Consider the following 18,741-nt stretch of genomic DNA (forward strand, 5'->3'; position numbering starts at 1 on the left):
TTCACAGTAACCATGAGATAAAACAAAGTTCAGAAAAGTTCAGAAACAAACTGTATGATTGTTTGAAGAGAAATGCAACTGTACCAGGCTCTAAGTGTGAGGAAGAAGGGCAAGCAGTAAAAATAAAAGTAAAACCTAAGCAGCTTATAAACCTTGTGATCTTTCTGCACATAGCTTGAAGTGCTTCACTACTCCCTTGAGGAGCAAAATGGCAGCAGGCCGTAAAAGAGACCCAGTTTGGGAATATTTACTAACCTGACAGCTTATTATCCTAAATAGGAAGCCTTCTTTTTGTTTGCAAATATTAAAGATTCTAACTACCAGCAAGAATGAGTCCTTAAAGAGCACCTGTCCGTTCAGCTCCATCATGGCAGCGCCTGTTAGCAGGCATCCACTCACCTGCTGCTGCCACGTCCCTCACCTTCTTGTGTCACTGCCGCATCACAAGCCGTCCTATTAAAGTGAATGGGAACTGTTGGTGAGTCAACAGCGGGTTAGAGGAGGAGCCGCTGCGGGACAGATATGATGTTGCTTTTTAAAAATTATGATTTAAAATTGAGTTGATTTAAATCAAGCCTTTTTACTGGTGATTGAAATCATGATTTAAATCGACTTGATCTAAATCAAAACCATCCTGGTTTTCTCTAAGCAGGGTCATTAGAAAAGTTATTTTAAGGTGTTTTTTTGCCTTGAGCATGTGGATTGTTACAGATTGCCAGGCCTGCATGTTTAGTGTTGTGATTGTATGATACATGCAAATAAAGAACTCTCTACGTGCATCACTTCCATCACTGATCCCAAAAAGTAAGGGAAAGTATCTGACAGTCGGTGACCCGTAATCCCAAACCTGCGCTGCTCTCTTGCTTCTGGATAGGCCCTCAGACAGCCTAGCAGCCAGATGTGCCCGGGATAGGCCAAATCTCTGGTCTAGCAGCCTGGTCAGTACAACACATGTCCATCCAGACAGCTGTCCAGGTGGCACAGAACACTAATCACCTGACTCCAACCGAATATAAAGGTTCTCCCAGCAGGCCAAGGGATTTAAGAAAACCCCTGTCCATTGGCTGAGGCACCATAATCTGACCTTGTAGTGTCCTTATCTTATGCCACCAAGTGCCCTGGCACCGAGTGGCAAAAAAGAGAAGTGCAGCCATTACAGACTTATGCCCCATACACACGGTCGGATTTTCCGATGGAAAATGTCTGATCGGAGCGTGTTGTCGGAAATTCTGACCGTGTGTGGGCTCCTTTGGACATTTTCCATCGGATTTTCCGACACACAAAGTTGGAGAGCAGGAGATAAAATTTTCCGACAACAAAATCCGTTGTCGGAAATTCCGATCGTGTGTACACAAATCCGATGGACAAAGTGCCACGCATGCTCAGAATAAATAAAGAGATGAAAGCTATTGGCCACTGCCCCGTTTATAGTCCCGACGTACGTGTTTTACGTCACTGCGTTTAGAACGATCGGCTTTTCCGACAACTTTGTGTGACCGTGTGTATGCAAGACAAGTTTGAGCCAACATCCGTCGGAAAAAATCCTAGGATTTTGTTGTCGGAATGTCCGAACAAAGTCCGACCGTGTGTACGGGGCATTAGAGTGAAATCAATTGATCCTCAACAATTAGCCAAGGTAGCATACCTGGCAGGTAAGTGTAGGTGCAACCCTAAACACCAGGGTGCTACTTGTTTTATGCAGAATTAAGTTACAAAAATAAATATTAACAATAACTTTATCGGTGCTCATCAGTGCAGCCTCATCTGTACCCTTCAGTGCAGCCTCATCAACGCCCATCAGCGCAGACTACCAGTGCCTATGGGAGCTGATTCAGCCTCATGGGAGCTGATTCTCCTTCCAGCGATCGGCCAGGAAACTGGGGAAAGGAGAGAAGAGGAAGAGGAGAGCCGGCCAAATGACACAGAGAGGGGTTCTCCTTCTGTGACACAGCTTGGATGTGAAATGCCAGCCGCTGTCAAACAAGGTCTTTGCTCCTATGATAGACGTCACACTACTTCAATTTCCTGGCATTGGACCAGTGTGCTGTCTATCATAGGAGGCGGGACTTTGCTTGACAGTGGGCAGCGTTTCACATCCAAGCTGTGTCATAGGAGTCCCCCTCTTTGTGATCCGGCTGGCTCTCCTATTCCTCTCTTCTTCCCTCCTCTCCCTTCCCCACAGTTTCCTGGCTTATCGCTGGGAGTAGAATCGCTTTCCATTCAACCCCGCCTGCCGGGGTTGAATGGGATCGCCTGGGCGATCTGAGCAAAAGTGCGAGCAGGTATTTGTCAAAAACTAAATTTCCGCCCCAAGTCTGGAGCTGCAGGTAGCTGCCTGTTCTGACCTTACTGAAACCTGTCATTGCGTGAAAGGTCACTGACTAGCATTCTAAATACCAAATTCGAGCTGTCTTCAGGCCGGTCACATGCCTCGCGGCCACTTTACAGCTCCGATGAATGTCTTCTGCAGGAGGAGCCGTGATCTCCCTCTGACGTCAGCTGGGGAGATTGCGTGGCCACTCGTCTCCTCCACAGAAGCAATGTCTCGTAGCTGTAAAGCGGGCGCGAGTCACGTGACCGGCCTGAAGATAGCTCAAATTCAGTATTTAGAACACTGGTTTTTAAAACCACTTACATAGTGTGCTATGCCAGCCTCTAATAGAGGGACTGGCATAGTCTTATAAATACGGGTTAACAAACATTTTAACAGAACTTTGGGAGAGAGGCCAGGACACCCTTATGCCCCGTACACATGATAGAATTTTCTGACAACAAAACCGTGGATTTTTTTCCAAAGGATTTTGGCTCAAACTTGTCTTGCATACAAACGGTCACACAAATGTTGTCGGAAATTCCGAATGTCAAGAATGCGGTGACGTACAACACGTATGACGAGCCGAGAAAAATGAAGTTCGATAGCCAGTGCGGCTCTTCTGCTTGATTCCAAGCATGCGGGGAATTTTGTGCGTCGGAATTGTGTACACACGATCGGAATTTCCGACAACGGATTTTGTTTTGTCGGAAAATTTGAGATCCAGATCTCAAATTTTGTTTGTCGGAAATTCCGACGGACAATGTCCGATGGAGCCTACACACGGTCGGAATTTCCGACGACAAGCTCCCATCGAACAATTGTTGTCGGAAAATCCTATCGTGTGTACAGGGCATTGGAAAGTTGCAGGCAGGAAGGATGGGGAAGAGGGGGAGAGAGGAGAGGAAAGAGGACAGCAGCGTATGACCACGGTGATCAGCCCAGATTTTCAGTGGTCAGTGCAGAGAGGGGATACAGGAAGTGGCAGGTTCAGAGTTTTTTTTTTTACAGTTTCGAGGGGGGCAGATTACACAGCAAAAGCACTGTGCTGTGTAATCTGCTTTAAGGGACCAGGATCTGCATATTTTGTGGGGGGTTAACAAACACTTTAAGAGAAATAAAAATCTCTTTGCAGTCAAGAAATGTCTGGTGCTCAATTAATATACCTTGTATTACACTATTACACCCACTATACCTTGCAACCCACCATATACAGAAGCATGTCGGCTATCTCTTGCCCTGGAGGTTCTCATTAAAATGAAGAAGGCCTGGGACCTTGCTACAAACATTTAATGGTGTCATTTACTAAGATAATTTACGAGAGCATGTTTAGGGGCAGGCAGGGTAAGGGTTAGGTGGAGCAACTGGTGGCAAGTGATTAAAGTGGTAAAGTGATTGTAAAGTTTGGGGTCCCTCTTCGCTGCTCCTGACTTGTCCCTCCTGTCGAGTGCCCCCATAGCAAGCAGCTTGCTATGGGGGCACCCGAGCCGAGTCACAGCTCAGCGTGTCCATTCACACATGGAGCCCCAACCTGGCCCGCCCCCCCTCTCTTCTAATTGGCTAACTGACTTTGGTTGACAGCCGCGAGAGCCAATGGCACCGCTGCTGTCTCAGCCAATCATGAGGAGAGTGCCAGATGGCTAAGACACTTGCCATACATCCTATGGCACCCCAATTGCAGCGCGACAAATTGCAGCAAAACCTTGCAAACAAATTGCAGGACACCTGTTGCCCAAAAGAATTTCCGGAAAAAAAGAAGCATCGCGATTGGGGTACCGTTAAGAAGTAATGGCACTGGAATCGTGGGCAGAATCACAGTGATTCTGTCCGCGATTCCAAATGCCTAGGTATGAATGGAGCCTTAGTATTGCTAAGGTGACAAAGAAAAATAGATCCCCGCACACATACATACAATACCACATTGGGTGGGGTGCATATGTACAAAAACGGCAATATATAACCGTGCTAGGCCATTATTCACATTTAAAGCCCAAACTGATGATTTGTACAGTATTTAAAGCATCACCTATGGGAAATATGGAGTTTCTGAAGTTTGTTGCTATTTCACAGGCATACATTTTTAAAGTTTTACATGCTGGGTATCTATTGCGCACTATATTGTATTTTATATTGTATTTGCCCTTATATTAACTTAGTGAATTTGTTTACTGTAATTTTGCATTTCATAAACCATTGTACTAAAATCAAGTAATATCAAAAATTGGAACTACAACTATCTTATTCTCTAGGGCACATGTCAAACACGAGGCCCGCAGGGGGGGGGATCCAGCCCTCCAAGCCATTTCATGTGGCCCTCGCAGCTCTCCTGCAATACCCTTGTCTCTGCCCTCACCTTGTCTCAGCACTCAACAGCAGAGAGGAGGACAGAACTCCTCCGCCAGATCCTGTGATTCTCCTTGCACCCCCGTAGAGGCTCATCTCTGCCCCCACCCCATATCTCATCCCAGCAGTTGGCGGCAGAGAGGAGGAAAGAATTCCTTCTACAGATCCTGTTCCTCTCTGTGCATCTGCAGCACCCCCTTGTCTCTGCCTCCCCCTCATCTCAGCATTCGGCAGACTCCATCCCTACTCTGGTCCTCCTTCAAACCCTGCACCTTCTGCTTCCCAGCTCCGCCTCCAGCTTCTTCCTGGCAGCAGCACAAGGTAAGGGGGTGCACTGTGATTTAAGGAGGATGGGGGGGGGGCGCTTGACTTCTGATTTAAAGGGGGAGTGGGGTGCTCTGGACATCTACCATAGTCTTACAGATACAATCGGCCCTTTAAGGGCGACCATAATGCTAATGCGGCCCGCAATGAAATTGAGTTTGTCACCCCTGTTCTAGGGTGTCTGCTTTCAGACAATTTATATTGTTTTGGGGGGGGGGGGGGGGTTTATATACTGTATTTATTGGCATATAACACTCACTTTTTCACCCTAAAAATTGGGTGCAAATAGCAAGTGCGTGTTATACGCCAATACTTCAATTTTAGATGCCTCGGAGAGGACAGGGAGGGGGGTGGGACGAGCGCTGTCAGATTACATACAGTGAGAATCTCCTGTTTACTTGGCGGCCTCTGTAAAAGGAAGTCCCGTCTCCTGGGCCGCCCCTCTCCCTGTCCCCTCTAGGCTGCAGATGGGCATAGATCAGGCTGCACTGATGGCAATGGTGAGGCTGCTGCATTGATGGCAATGGTGAGGCTGCTGCATTGATGGCAATGGTGAGGCTGCTGCATTGATGGCAATGGTGAGGCTTCTGCATTGATGTGGACTGATTAGGCTGCATTAATGGCACTTGTGAGGCTGCAGATGGGCATTGATCAGGCTGTATTGATGGCAATGGTGAGACTGCAGATGGGCACTGACCCTTATTTTGCTTCAAAGTTCCTTATTTAAAATTTTATTTTTTTTCCTGAAACTTCCCTCTTAAAATTAATGTGCGTGTTATACACCTGTGCGTGTTATACGCCGATAAATACGGTAATCATCAGGCCAAAAATCATTTTTAAGCTCTTGACATCCCGCCCATAGTGAAATGACATCCGCAGGAGGGATCTCCTATCCTGGGCGGGCATCATATGACGTCCTGGGCTTCCCGGGCCATCTAGGGGGCGCGAGCGCACCTGCTACGTCACTCGAGAGCTGATGCCCGTGCCCAACGGCTGCGATGTCCGCCGGGCACCTGCGATTGCCGGGAACAGAGCCAGGACGTGGATCTGTGTGTGCAAACACACAGATCCAAGTCCTGTCAGGGGAGAGGAGACAGATTGTGTGTTCCCAGTACAGAGGAACACTGATTGGTCTCCCCCCCTTGGGAGTCCCCACCCCCTACAGTTAGAATCACTCCCTAGGTAACACATTTAACCCCTTGATCGCCCCCTAGTGTTAACCCATTCCCTGCCAGTGACATTTATACAGTAATCAGTGCATTTTTATAGTGCTGATCGCTGTATAAATGTGAATGGTCCCAAAATAGTGTCAAAAGTGTCTGATGTGTCACATGTCACAGTCACAATAAAAATCGCAGATCGCCGGCATTACTAGTAAAAAAAAAAAAAAAAAATACTAATAAAAATGCCATAAATCTATTCCCTATTTTGTAGACGCTATAACTTTTGCACAAACCAATCAATATACACTTATTGCGATTTTTTTTTTTACCAAAAATATGTAGAATACATATCGGCCTAAACTGAGAAAGAAATTAGCTTTTTTTTTTATATATTTTTTGGGGATATTTATTATAGCAAAAAGTAAAAAAAAAAAATTGGCACTCTATTTTTGTTTATAGCACACAAAAAAAAAAAAAAAAACCGCAGAGGTGATCAAATACCACCAAAAGAAAGCTCTATTTGTGGGGAAAAAAGGACGTCAATTTTGTTTGGGTACAACGTCGCACGACCGCGCAATTGTCAGTTAAAACGACGCAGTGCCACATCGCAAAAAGTGCTCTGGTCAGGAAGGGGGTAAATCCTTCCGGGGCTGAAGTGGTTAAACATGTAAACAAAACAAAAAAAATGAAAAGAAATATCAGAAGTGGTTAATATCTGGTTAGCATGTTGACATTGGGGACGGAAGGCAAAATCTAAGCAGAATAAACAGCAGCTTTAACTAAAATAATGAAAATTCCTTCCCATTCTAAGCTTTTATTACAAAAAAAAAAACTACTGCTTTTTAAATATTTGTTTATAAAACTGTAGCACAGGACAATATTCATTTATTCTCATCACTGCTGAGAATGACATCCAATACCTCTGAGACAAGAGGAGGACAAGCTCAGACATAGATCCATCAGGGTGCCCACCATACTCACTGCTGATATATTCCATATACACTATCCCCCTGTACAGTACAGCTCCCTATGATCACACACCTACCACTTCTTCAGTCCGAGGAACATCAGCAGCAGCAGAATCATCTTATTTTCTCTTTCCCTCCATTCACTTGTAATAGTTTCCTCTATTGCTTTAGCTTCTTCCTGCTTCCTGGATAGCTCCTCCTACCCATGAGTCCGCGACGGCCATCTTTGATGTGGGAAATTTCCATCTATCGCTCCATTAATTCTGTACATAGTGAAAGTTTTCTCTGTATAATAGCTCTGTATTTTTATTCTCTGTTGTTTATAGGCTAATTAAAGAGGATATTCTTATTACAGCTGAATGCTGATGTGAATGTACAGTATGTAAAGTATAAACTGTTTGCACTATATAAATGCCAAATAAATTTGTTTACCCTGGCTTCAAAAGCAGGCGTTTCATGAGCATTTTTTGAAGCTCCACAAATGCCTGTCATAATTGTGTCCATTGCAGCGCCTATGGTTGTTCACATGGTTGCGTTAGCATTGCGTCACATCCAAATTGACCCAACATGTGTCGTTTGCCAGGCTTTACCGGTGTTCTATCGAGAAATGCCCTCCGATGCAAAATGCCTCCCATGGGTCTGCGCATGCGCAGTATGCAACTTCACCCCAGTAGATATATTGATCAGCTGGAGTGAAATAGGGTTGCCACATCATCCCTTTAATCCAGGACACACATTAATTACACAGGTTCTGTGGCTGATTAAGTTGGTAATTAAACTCACTTGGTGCCTTATCTGCATTAAATCAGTCTCAGAACCTCTGTAATTCATGTGTGTCCTGGATTAAAGGGATGATGTGGCAACCCTAGCGTGATGTATGCGCATGCGCAGATTGTCCGAGGCAGTATCCAACCTTCTGCTAAGTGCCGAGAGAGAATGTTATTGTCAGATTCTGCCTCGCTATTTCGGGGCAGGTTGTGGGAGTGTTGAAGGACGGCTTTTGTGTGTGTTTTAACCCGCCCTTAGACACAGCCAAAACCCGCAGTTTCACACACTCAAGTCGCCGTGCAACAGACAGAAAACACGCCGTTAAATACAGCCAAAACCCGCAGAGAGGCAGAATCTGACAATTTCATTCTCTCTCGGCGCTAAGCAAATCATCAGATAGTGCCTCTGACGATCTGAGCATGCACCGTGTTGACGTCACGCCAGCTGATCAACATATCAGCTGGAGTGCCATTGCATACTGCGCATGCGCAGACCCATCTGAGGCATTTTTCGAGGGAGGGCATTTCTTGATAAAGAAATGTATTTATTTATTTTTTTTGGTATGTTTTCTAACAGAAAGTAGAAATTTTTTTTTTTTTTTTTTTTTCAAAATGTTTTGTCTTTTTCTTTTTTTTTCTAAATTCTTTATTTTTAATCGAAACTGTATCGCCGTTCCAGAAAACAAATGACAAATCACATCCATTACAATTCAAACAATACGGTGTAAGTTATTCATAGAGCCCACATATATCACCCCTAGATACACTTCTGTTCTTTAGTACAATCAGCATACAGGACATTATAATGGACTCATGCCGTGTTCATCTAATTTCTTTTTTCCATTTCTCACATTTTCATGACATTATTAAAGGATCACTAAAGATAATTTTTTATTTTTTTTAAATAACAAACATGTTATACTTACCTCCACTGTGCAGCTCGTTTTGCACAGAGTGGCCCCGAACCTTCTCTTCTGGGGTCCCTCGGAGGCTGTCTAGGCTCCCCCCCGCAAGGACTCAACACTTTCATGCGAGCTCCCTCGCATGGTGTTGAGTGCTTGCGGGCACGCTCCCGTGATACAGCCGGTGGCCATGGCCGCTCACTGTATCACTCGGCCCCGCAACCCGGCGCACCGCGTCATTGGATTTGATTGACAGCAGCGCGAGCCAATGGCTGCGGTAAGTAAAACGGGGGGGCTGGGGGGGCTTTCAAGGGGTCAGGTAAGTAAAATGGGGGGCTGGGGGGGCCGGTATTGTCAGATGTTTTTTCACCTTAATGCATAGAATGCATTAAGGTGAAAAAACTTTTACCTTTACAACCCCTTTAAACTCAAGGACCTAACCTGGTCCAAACGGGAGAAAGCAGTAAGAAGATAGGTAGATGAATAGAAAAGAAGAAAAGGGGGGGGAGGGGGGTTATGGGGGGTCTCGGTTACCCCTCCGGTAGTGCACAGAAGAAGCTCCATAGATCCAAAATTATGGAGAGGCAATCACTGAGAGCATACCTCCCAACTTTTTTGAGGTGGGAATGAGGGACACCTATCAGCAAAAGTATGCAGGCATAGGACACACCCCTTGTCACGCCCCCTTAAAAGGAGAATTATACCAAAAAATAAGATTGGTTAAACCCACAAGCGCTTTTTTTACCACTACTATTCCTTTATATTGGCTTTTGGAATTTACAAATGCAGCCATTTAGAAATCAGATGAAAGGTTTAGCGCTGGAATACACTTTTTAATAGATCAAAAGTGCATTTTTTATACAATTATATAGATCAGACCAAAATGAGGGACAAATGAGGAGCAATGAGGGACAAAGGGACTTTGTCCCAAATCAGGGACAGTTCCTCGAAATCAGGGACAGTTGGGAGCTATGCTGAGAGGCTAGAGGGGTCTGTTATTTGTAAATAAAGTATGGAGTCCAAATTTTCCAATACTTCTTGTCTTGATTTTTCAGCACCATTGTAAGGTTCTCCATTTCCTGGATATCAGTTATCCTGGCTAGCCAATGGGATCTGGTTGGGGGAGTGGAAAATTTCCATAATGCTAGAATAGACTCAAAATTTTGGTAAGTATGTGAATGCGATGTCAGAAGTTCCCACCTCTGTGCACTTACAGCCACATCTGGTAAGAATCAATCAACCATCAATACTGCATTTCATGGAGGAGGAACTTTCATTGAAGCACATTGTGATGTCAGAACTCAGAATGCTTCTAGTGACCCAAATTGTCTGTAATTGTCTGTAATTACCACTTGTTATTGTTATTTACACTTTATCTGTTCCCACAAAGTATCTCCAGAAGTGTTATTGCTGGCCACTGACATTGGTGTCATGATCTGTCCACTGCTCCCCTGCTGATCAGAGCAGAGCTGACGAATGACAGGTCCATGGCAGCTCAGTTTATGCAGAATGGACACAGATAGAGCCTGCTCTGTTCTAGTGCCTACCGGGTGTACACAGACTTTGCTGTCCGTTTACCCCTGACTACCTCCAATCCGTCTAGATGGAGGATGACAGCTCTCCTTACATTTTTTTTTTTTTTTTTAGTGAACCAGATCAGATTGGACTCGGAGGCAGACAGGTGTAAATGGACAAAAGTCAGTTTACGCCTGCAAGTCCAAAGGGGTGAATGTACCCTCCAATCAGATCTGCCTGAAAAACTGACAAGCGGACCTGATCGGACGTGAAAGGGGCCTTAGAGAGACTCACCGCCTGTATTTGTCCTATTTACTGTTATCACTGAAAGTGCAAGAAAATATTTGGTTGACAACCGGGAAATCTTCCAATAGGTACACTAGTTCTGGTGATGCTGGTGATACACCAGGATATCCTCACTTTGGAGGGATTTCCTCTCACTTCCTGTTTTGGCTATGGGACAGGAAGTTTAAGTGGTAGTAAACTCAGTTCTACCACTTTTACCTATAGGCAAGCAGTGCCAGTCCTTCAGAGCCCGTGCCGTAAAAGGCGGCTCCCATGCGCATGTGCGGGAGTGACATCATTGCGCCCCCAGCCACTCATGTAGGATGCGATGCATGTAGGATGCAAACCTGGTAGGACAGGGGTAGGCAACCTTAAAGAAGTGGAGATCTACCTGAACAACATGGGAGAAGTCAAAGATCACCGAGCTCAGAGTCGACTCCTCACACCTAATTTAAACCTCTAATTGCACTACTAACGTGTTGCAAACATGTGCATTGCATGGCAATCATAGGTTTAAATCAGGCGGTGAGAAGGCAACATATTGCCTCCTCACCACCTAACACACACTCGGATCACTTTTTAGAGGAGCAACACTTGAATGAGCTCTTGCATTCAGAAGCGGTACCCTTAGGTCTCTTTGACATGTAAAGTTGGGGGGTGGTAAAACAGCAGGATATAATAGAAGTTCATGGCTAAGTGCCGCAAACCCACAGGACAGCTGCAGGTACACTGCCCTGCCTCCACGGTGTTCTGTAAACTGCAGCAGGTCAGTGTGAAAGCAGTCCTATACTATTATGCCCAGTATATTGCTTTACACTGACCTGAAGATCTCTTCTTTCCTGCTGCTGGCACCACTCTGGAGACCGCTAGCTGGGATAAGAGATGGAGAGCAGTTGGTATCACTCCGCATGGGACAGGAGCCAGCACTACAGAGGAGACATTGGTTTATGCGGCTCTTGCTCCCTACTACAGCTCTAACAAGTAGTCCCTCTGCATTGCATTCTGTTTGACGCTCTGGGATGGCGGGTCAGCAAACCCAGACCGAGATCTACCAGTCACCTGTCCGCGATCTACAGGTTTCTGACCCCCACGATAGGAAGACCGGGGGAAGATGTCAGCCCCCTCAGCGGTGATAGCGCGGCGCTGGAGGGTTTCGTTTTAAGGTAAGTCTCTCATAATGTGCTAGTATGTGATGCATACTAGCACATTACGACATTGCCTTGCAGGGAATTTTTTTTTTTATCAACAACTGTCAAAAAAAAAAACTGACAGGGATTAAAATCCTCCTGTTACTCTGTCCAAAATGAAAAAAAGAGTTTTGCCTTACACTTGAGGTCATATTGATGGGCATTCTTGTCAAATGCTGCTGCATGAGTCGAAATGGAAAATACAGCATCTGACAAGAAAAGGCTTTGATTGGTCTTCTTTAGGTGCTGTCCAACCTCACCTCAGTAGGACACAAGCATCCAAAAAACAAAACAAAACAGGTGATGCAGCCACTGAACTGCCATGTGTACTGCTTCAATATAGTCAATAGCAGTTTGCTAACCTGTATTTGCTGTGTTTTTCAAACACACAGCAAACACCCATGTACATGCATCATCATTGGTTTTGACTTAAAGAGGAACTAAACCATCCTATCCTTTACACCTAAGGAAGCTGCCATCTTAGCCTAGGTTTGATCTGCAGTTGCCATGGTGTCGCATATGTGATTTGTTATGACACTCTCCATGTGATGGCTGGTTTGGTTGTGAGCACAAGCAACTGTGATAGTTATCATTCACAATATGCCTTGAATGGAACTGTTTTGACAAACAGTTTAGTTGTGCGGAACTAAGTCTATGATTTGGAACTATAGTCAGAAAATTAGGTCCCGCTAGATCACTTCAGGCTGGGCCCTTTTGCAGGTACAGCTACGTAAAACATTAAAAATAAGTGCTTACAGGGCTTTTTTTCTCAGAGAAAAGGTGCAGGAACTCAACCATGCCCGCCACACACACATACCTGCCAAATGGCATCAAATAGTAGATTTTTCCCTCTGCATACAACCCCTCTCTCCACTGCCCTCATCTTCTCCCCCTCCTTAAAAGCTCCACCATCTGTCATATTTCTTATCTTTGTTGCAATATTAAGCTGAAGCACCTATCTGGCTGTAGTACTTCCCAGCATACTATACTATACTACAGTCATTTGCAAGGGATATCATGCAGTAGGAGCATCGACAACTGGTCATCAGGGAAAAAATGGAGACCACAAAGGGTGCAGTCTACTACGCACCCTCTCCTGCCTATGACTGCACTGAACCCTGGGCACCTGTTCTGTATCTCCCTTGTCCCTGTCCAACACTGAGTGGGATATGCGCAGGGGATCTGACCTGTGGGAGCTACTGAGAGATAAGCTATCACTTGTAAACGCAGAAGCTGGACTTCAGTGTTACCAAGTGATAGTGGTGAGCAGGGAGCAGAAGACCTGAACCAGAGGTGGTGGAACAGAGTTCCCCCTAGTTCCTGCTGAAAAAAAGCGCTGAGTGTGTATACTTTTTTAAAAAAAGTAATACACTGTCTCACCCTGCTCTGCACATGCTCAGTTGCTCTCTGTTTTTAGGAACTGCCAAATTTGTAGAGGCTGATCTGCTCACAGCCTTAAAGTAGAATTAAACCCTCCTATCATTTACAGCCAGGGAAGCTGCATCTGTTTGATCTGCAACTGCCTTGGTGTTGCACATGTGATCACTTATGATGCCAGTCATTTGATGGTTTGACAGTTTGGTTGAGGACACAAGCAAATGTGACAGTTAGCAATCCCGACATTCCAGGAATGTAACTGTTTTTTGAAACCATTAAATCGATGGCTTTAGTTCCGCTTTACGATTTACTGCTGTTCAGGGGCTCTGGGCTTCAGCAAAATGGCAGCCTCCAGCAAGAAGAAACAGAAGCAATGCTGGAGGCAATTTACAACACACACTGATTTTGAAAAGAGAACCAATGAAAAGCAAGGTGCTAACACATATGTGATAATTGCATGTGAACAAAGGATAAAAAAAAAATCCAAATATAATTGAGAGTCCAAAAGGTGAAAAAAATGTTATTTATAAGAATTATTAATAAATATTGCACAGTCCAAAAAAAATTCCTAAATCTTGCTGAAGAAAGCTCCAATCGCTGTGCTCCTGGTCTTAAAGCTGCCTCAGATACTCCTCATATAAGTGCTCCACCACAAAGTGTACAAAGTGCACGCTTACCAACAGCATCTATGATATGCGCCTTTCGTGTCATACAGACATCCTAACCTGCAAAAATGAATTTCAGGGAGGTGGCAAACTCATTTAAGAGAGGTGGCACTCCGTGCCCGTTCACCAAACCCTCCCCCACCCCACCCCCACGGCAAACTTTTTTTAACCACTTACCGCCCAGCCGTCATTTTGCTATAGGCCGGGCGGTAAGTGGTTCAGTTATCCTGACTGGAGGTTAGCGGCAGGATATGCCGCAATCACATGCACGTGGGGGTACGCAGCATGGCGATCGCAGGTGCGGCGTGTCAGTCTGACACACCGCTACACCGATCTCAGTAAAGAGCCTCTGACGGAGGTGTCCAATCACGGCTGATCACAGTGTAAACAGGGAGAGTCATTTATTGGCTTTCCCTCACTCACGTCTGACAGACACGAGTGAGGAAAAGCCGAGGAGACAGAGAAAGGGACTGAGGACACAGATTCCCCAGTCCCATTCTCAGCATTGAAGATGAATGGACATGAGACAGAGGCCCCTGTCCATTCATAAACTGAAGCATAGTAACACACAGTTAACTATGCTCAGTTATCACAGGACACAGGAGCGATCAGTACACTCTCTATGTCCCATTTAGAAAAGGGAAGGTAAATTACATATTTACGGGTCCCTTCCTCCGCTCTCCATCCTGACAGATCTCCCCCAGCAGCCGGTGGGAGAGGAGAGGAGGGGATCCGGCTGCGGGGAACGAGGGGGGGCGGAGGAGAACACGGAGGGGGGCCAGAGGAGAACAGGTGGGAGGAGGACATGGAGAGGGGCCGGAGGAGAACGGGGGGGGGGGGGCGGAGGAGGACACGGAGGGAGACCAGAGAAGGACAGGGGACCAGTGGAGCTGCTGGAGGAGGAGCACACAGGGAGCAGCTGGGAATGATTGGGAGGGACAGCTGTGAACACCGATCTCCCTGTATAGCTTTTTAGCCAACAGCTGAGGGAGGGAGAGAAGGGGAAGCGGCTGTCAGCTGAAAAGTCGAAGAACCCCAGGTATAAATGAAGCACTCTGATGTGCCCATGTGAACAGGAAGGCTTAGCTTTTCTGGATTTATACAAATATTTTTTAGCCACTCAGCTGGTTATGGCCGTATGGTGGCTAAGCCCAGATTTATATAACTCCTCTGCTCGGCTGGAAGTAGCAGTGGTTGGTTCCACAGAAGCTCCTAAGGTACTTTTATTTAGGGGCCGTAGGGCACCTTACCAGGTGACGACTCTTATGCTTAATACTATTCGAGCCTGGGAGGCTGGTCTTAGAGGCGAGTGTTATCCAAAGGGTGCGATTACTCCAAATGCCCCTCTATGGTTTAACCCTATTCTTCCTCAATTTTTTAAAGCACCAGAGCCTATTGCATGGATTAAATATAATATTAAATTACTTTGTGAAGTGGTTACCGATCGGAAACTATCTACTTTTTCTACACTTACCTCAACTTTTAGTTTACCTAGTTCCCATCTATTTAGATACTTCCAGCTTCTTCACACTTTTCATGCACAGTTTCCACGGGATAGTTTAATGATGATACAATCCACTCTGGAATTAATACTTAGGTCTGAGCGTCTGGATAAGCCTACCTCGAGACTGTACTCTCATCTTACTTTCATTTATATGCATTATGGATCACAGTAAACGGCCGCTGATAGCGGCCATTTACCATGTGAATGCTCCGTCAAACGACGGAGCGATCACATGTAAACAAACCGGCGTGATATCCGGTTCCTCTTTCCCCTCTCCGTCCAGTGCGAGCGGAGAGGGGAGAGATCGGTGGCAGCAGCGCTGTGGGCTGCATGTGTAGTGCCCACAGCGCTGCTTAGTGACAAATCCATCCATCCATTCTCAGCCATGCATACCCATCTATACTCTGCATACTCAGCCATGCATACCCATCCATACTCTGCATACTCAGCCATGCATACCCATCCATACTCTGCATACCCATCCATACTCTGCATACTCAGCCATGCATACCCATCCATACTCTGCATACTCAGCCATGCATACCCATCCATACTCTGCATACTCAGCCATGCATACCCATCCATACTCTGCATACCCATCCATACTCTGCATACCCATCCATACTCTGCATACACAGCCATGCATACCCATCCATACTCTGCATACTCAGCCATGCATACCCATCCATACTCTGCATACCCATACATACTCTGCATACCCATCCATACTCTGCATACTCATCCATACTCTGAATACTCATCCATACTCTGCATACCCATCCATCCATACTCTGCATATCCATCCACACTCAGCATACCCATCCATACTCTGCATACCCATCCATACTTTGCATACCCATCCATCCATACTCAGCATACCCACCATACTCTACATACTCATCCATACTCTGCATACCCATCCATCCATCCATGCTCACCCATCCATACTCTGCATACTCATCCATCCATCCATGCTCACCCATCCATACTCAGCATACTCATCCATCCATCCTCATCCATACTCAGCACACTCATCCATCAATCCATGCTCAGCCATCCATCCATCCTCAGCAATACTCATCCATCCATTCATGCTCAGCCATCCCATCCACCCCCATCCATAATTAGCCATACCCATCCATACTCAGCCATACCCAGCAATACTCAGCCGTACCCAGCCATACTCAGCCGTACCCAGCCATACTCAGCCGTACCCAGCCATACCCAGCTGTACTCAGTCGTACCCAGCCATACTCAGCCGTACCCAGCCGTGCCATCTATACCCAGCCATACTCAGCCATACCCAGCCATCCCATCTATACCCAGCCATACTCAGCCATACCCATCCTTACTCATCTGTACCCAGCCATCCCATCTATACCCAGCCATACTCAGCCGTACCCATCCATACTCAGCCGTACCCATCCGTACTCAGCCGTACCCGGCCATACTCATTCATGCTCATCCATCCCCATTCATGCTCATCCATGCCACATCAGTTCTCATCCATGCCACTACAGTGCCTCCCAAAAGTGTAATAGGTAGTCAATTTAGATTTGAAACTTATGCCCCTAGACCACCTGATGGTGCTCCCTGTATGTTGGGCCTCTCTATGTGGCCACGCTGTGGAAAAGTCTCACACATGTGGTATCACCCTACTCAGGAGGAGTAGGAGAATCTATTTTGGGGTGTAATTTTTGGTATGTACATGCTATGTGTTAGAAACATTGTGTAAATTGACAAAGTTGTGTAAAAAAAAAATGTGTTTTCATTTTCTTTACACATTTTCTAAAAACTTGTAGAAAAAAATGACATGTTCAAAAGACTTGATATGCCTCATAGATTATACATTGGGTTGTTTTCTTTCCAAAATGGGTTCATTTTTGGGGCGTTTCCATTGTCCTGGTTCTCCAGGGTCTTCAAAAGTGTAAGAGGTAGTCAAGGAATTTTATGTTTAATTTATGCTCCAAGAACGCCTGATGGCGCTCCCTGCATGTTGGGTCTCTGTATGTGGCCAGGCTGTGTAAAAGTCTCACACATGTAATATCGCCATACTCAGGAGTAGCAGATTGTGTTTTGGGGTGTAGTTTGTGCTATGCATATGCTGTGTGTGAGAAATAACTGGCTAATATAAAAATTTTGTGAAAAAAAAAAAAAATCTTGATTTTGCAACGAATTGTGGGTAAAAATTACAACTTCAAAAAACTCACCATGCCTCTTACTAAATGCCTTGGAATGTCTACTTTCCAAAAAGGGGTCATTTGGGGGGTATTTGTACTTTCCTGTCTTGTTAGGGTCTCAAGAAATGAGTACTTCAGGTGTGATCAATTTTCAGAGTTTGGCACCATAGCTTGTGGACTCTATAACTTTCACAAAGACCAAATAATATACACCGATTTGGGTTATTTTTACCAAAGATATGTAGTGGTATAAATTTTGGCCAAAATATATCAAGAAAAATTACTAATTTGCAAAATGTTATAACCGAAACGAAGAAAATGCATTTTTTTACAAAATTTTCGTTTTTTTTCTTTTATGGCGCAAAAAATAAAAAACCCAGGGGGGATTAAATACCACCAAAAGAAAGCTCTATTTGTGTGAAAAAAATGACAAAAATTTCATATAGGTACAGTGTTGCATTACTGAGTAATTGTCATTCAAAATGTGAGAGCACAGAAAGCTGAAAATTGGTCTGGTTAGAAAGGGGGTTTAAGTGCCCAGTGGTCAAGTGGTTAAACTGGTACATAGAGCATATATTACTCCTTATAGACTTCAAAAGATAAATCCTGGTTACTGTTCTAAGTGTTGGAGGTGTGGAGCATCTTAGGGGGATTTCACACACATCTTTTGGACTTGCCCATATATAGTTCATTTTTGGGTGGAGGTGGTGGATTTATTGAATTCTATCACCTCTGCTCCTTTACCGGTTTCAGAGTCTGTGTGCTTGTTGGGTTTGGCAGAGGCTTTTATCCATACAGTGACTGAGCGAATATTTATTAATACAACATTATTCTATGCAAGAAAAGCCATTGCTTTGAATTGGAAGAAACCCTGTCCTCCTACGTTTTTATATTGGAAATAATTGATAAATAATGATCTTCCATTGTACAGAGACACCTATAGAAATTTTTTTTTGATTGTTAGTTGCTATGCAATGTGATGGGATCTTGATATTCTACTAATATATTTTAGGTTCAATGTGTATATTGTTTTGTCGTGTTTTGTTTTGTTTGTTTGTTTAAGAAATTAAATAAAATATTTATTAAAAAAGAAAAGCTATACAGGGAGATTGGTGTTTACAGCTGTCCCTCCCTGCCTCATTCCTGGGATATCGGGAGGCGCTTACAGGTGTCTGGGAGCAGCAGCAGAAATGCAGGAGACTCCCGCACCCCACGGGTGACTTGGGATGTCTGGTCATAGGGTACCACCC

At 45.0% G+C, this 18,741-nt stretch overlaps 1 protein-coding gene across 2 annotated transcripts in view; it reads right to left on the reverse strand.

Annotated features, from left to right (window-relative positions):
• POLK (DNA polymerase kappa) overlaps positions 1–7,316 on the reverse strand; it is a 160,769-nt gene extending 153,453 nt beyond the window's left edge. Inside the window, exon 1 of one of the 2 annotated variants that reach the window (XM_073624048.1) lies at positions 7,187–7,316. The gene's annotated coding sequence lies outside the window, so the exon portion shown is untranslated. Of the gene's footprint in view, positions 1–7,182 lie in introns of both variants that reach the window. The other variant, XM_073624045.1, reaches the window with a different exon arrangement.
• Positions 7,317–18,741: the final 11,425 nt, after the last annotated feature.

The sequence above is a fragment of the Aquarana catesbeiana genome, linkage group LG01, assembly GCF_042186555.1.
Source record: "Aquarana catesbeiana isolate 2022-GZ linkage group LG01, ASM4218655v1, whole genome shotgun sequence".
NCBI classification, from domain to species: Eukaryota; Metazoa; Chordata; class Amphibia; order Anura; family Ranidae; genus Aquarana; species Aquarana catesbeiana.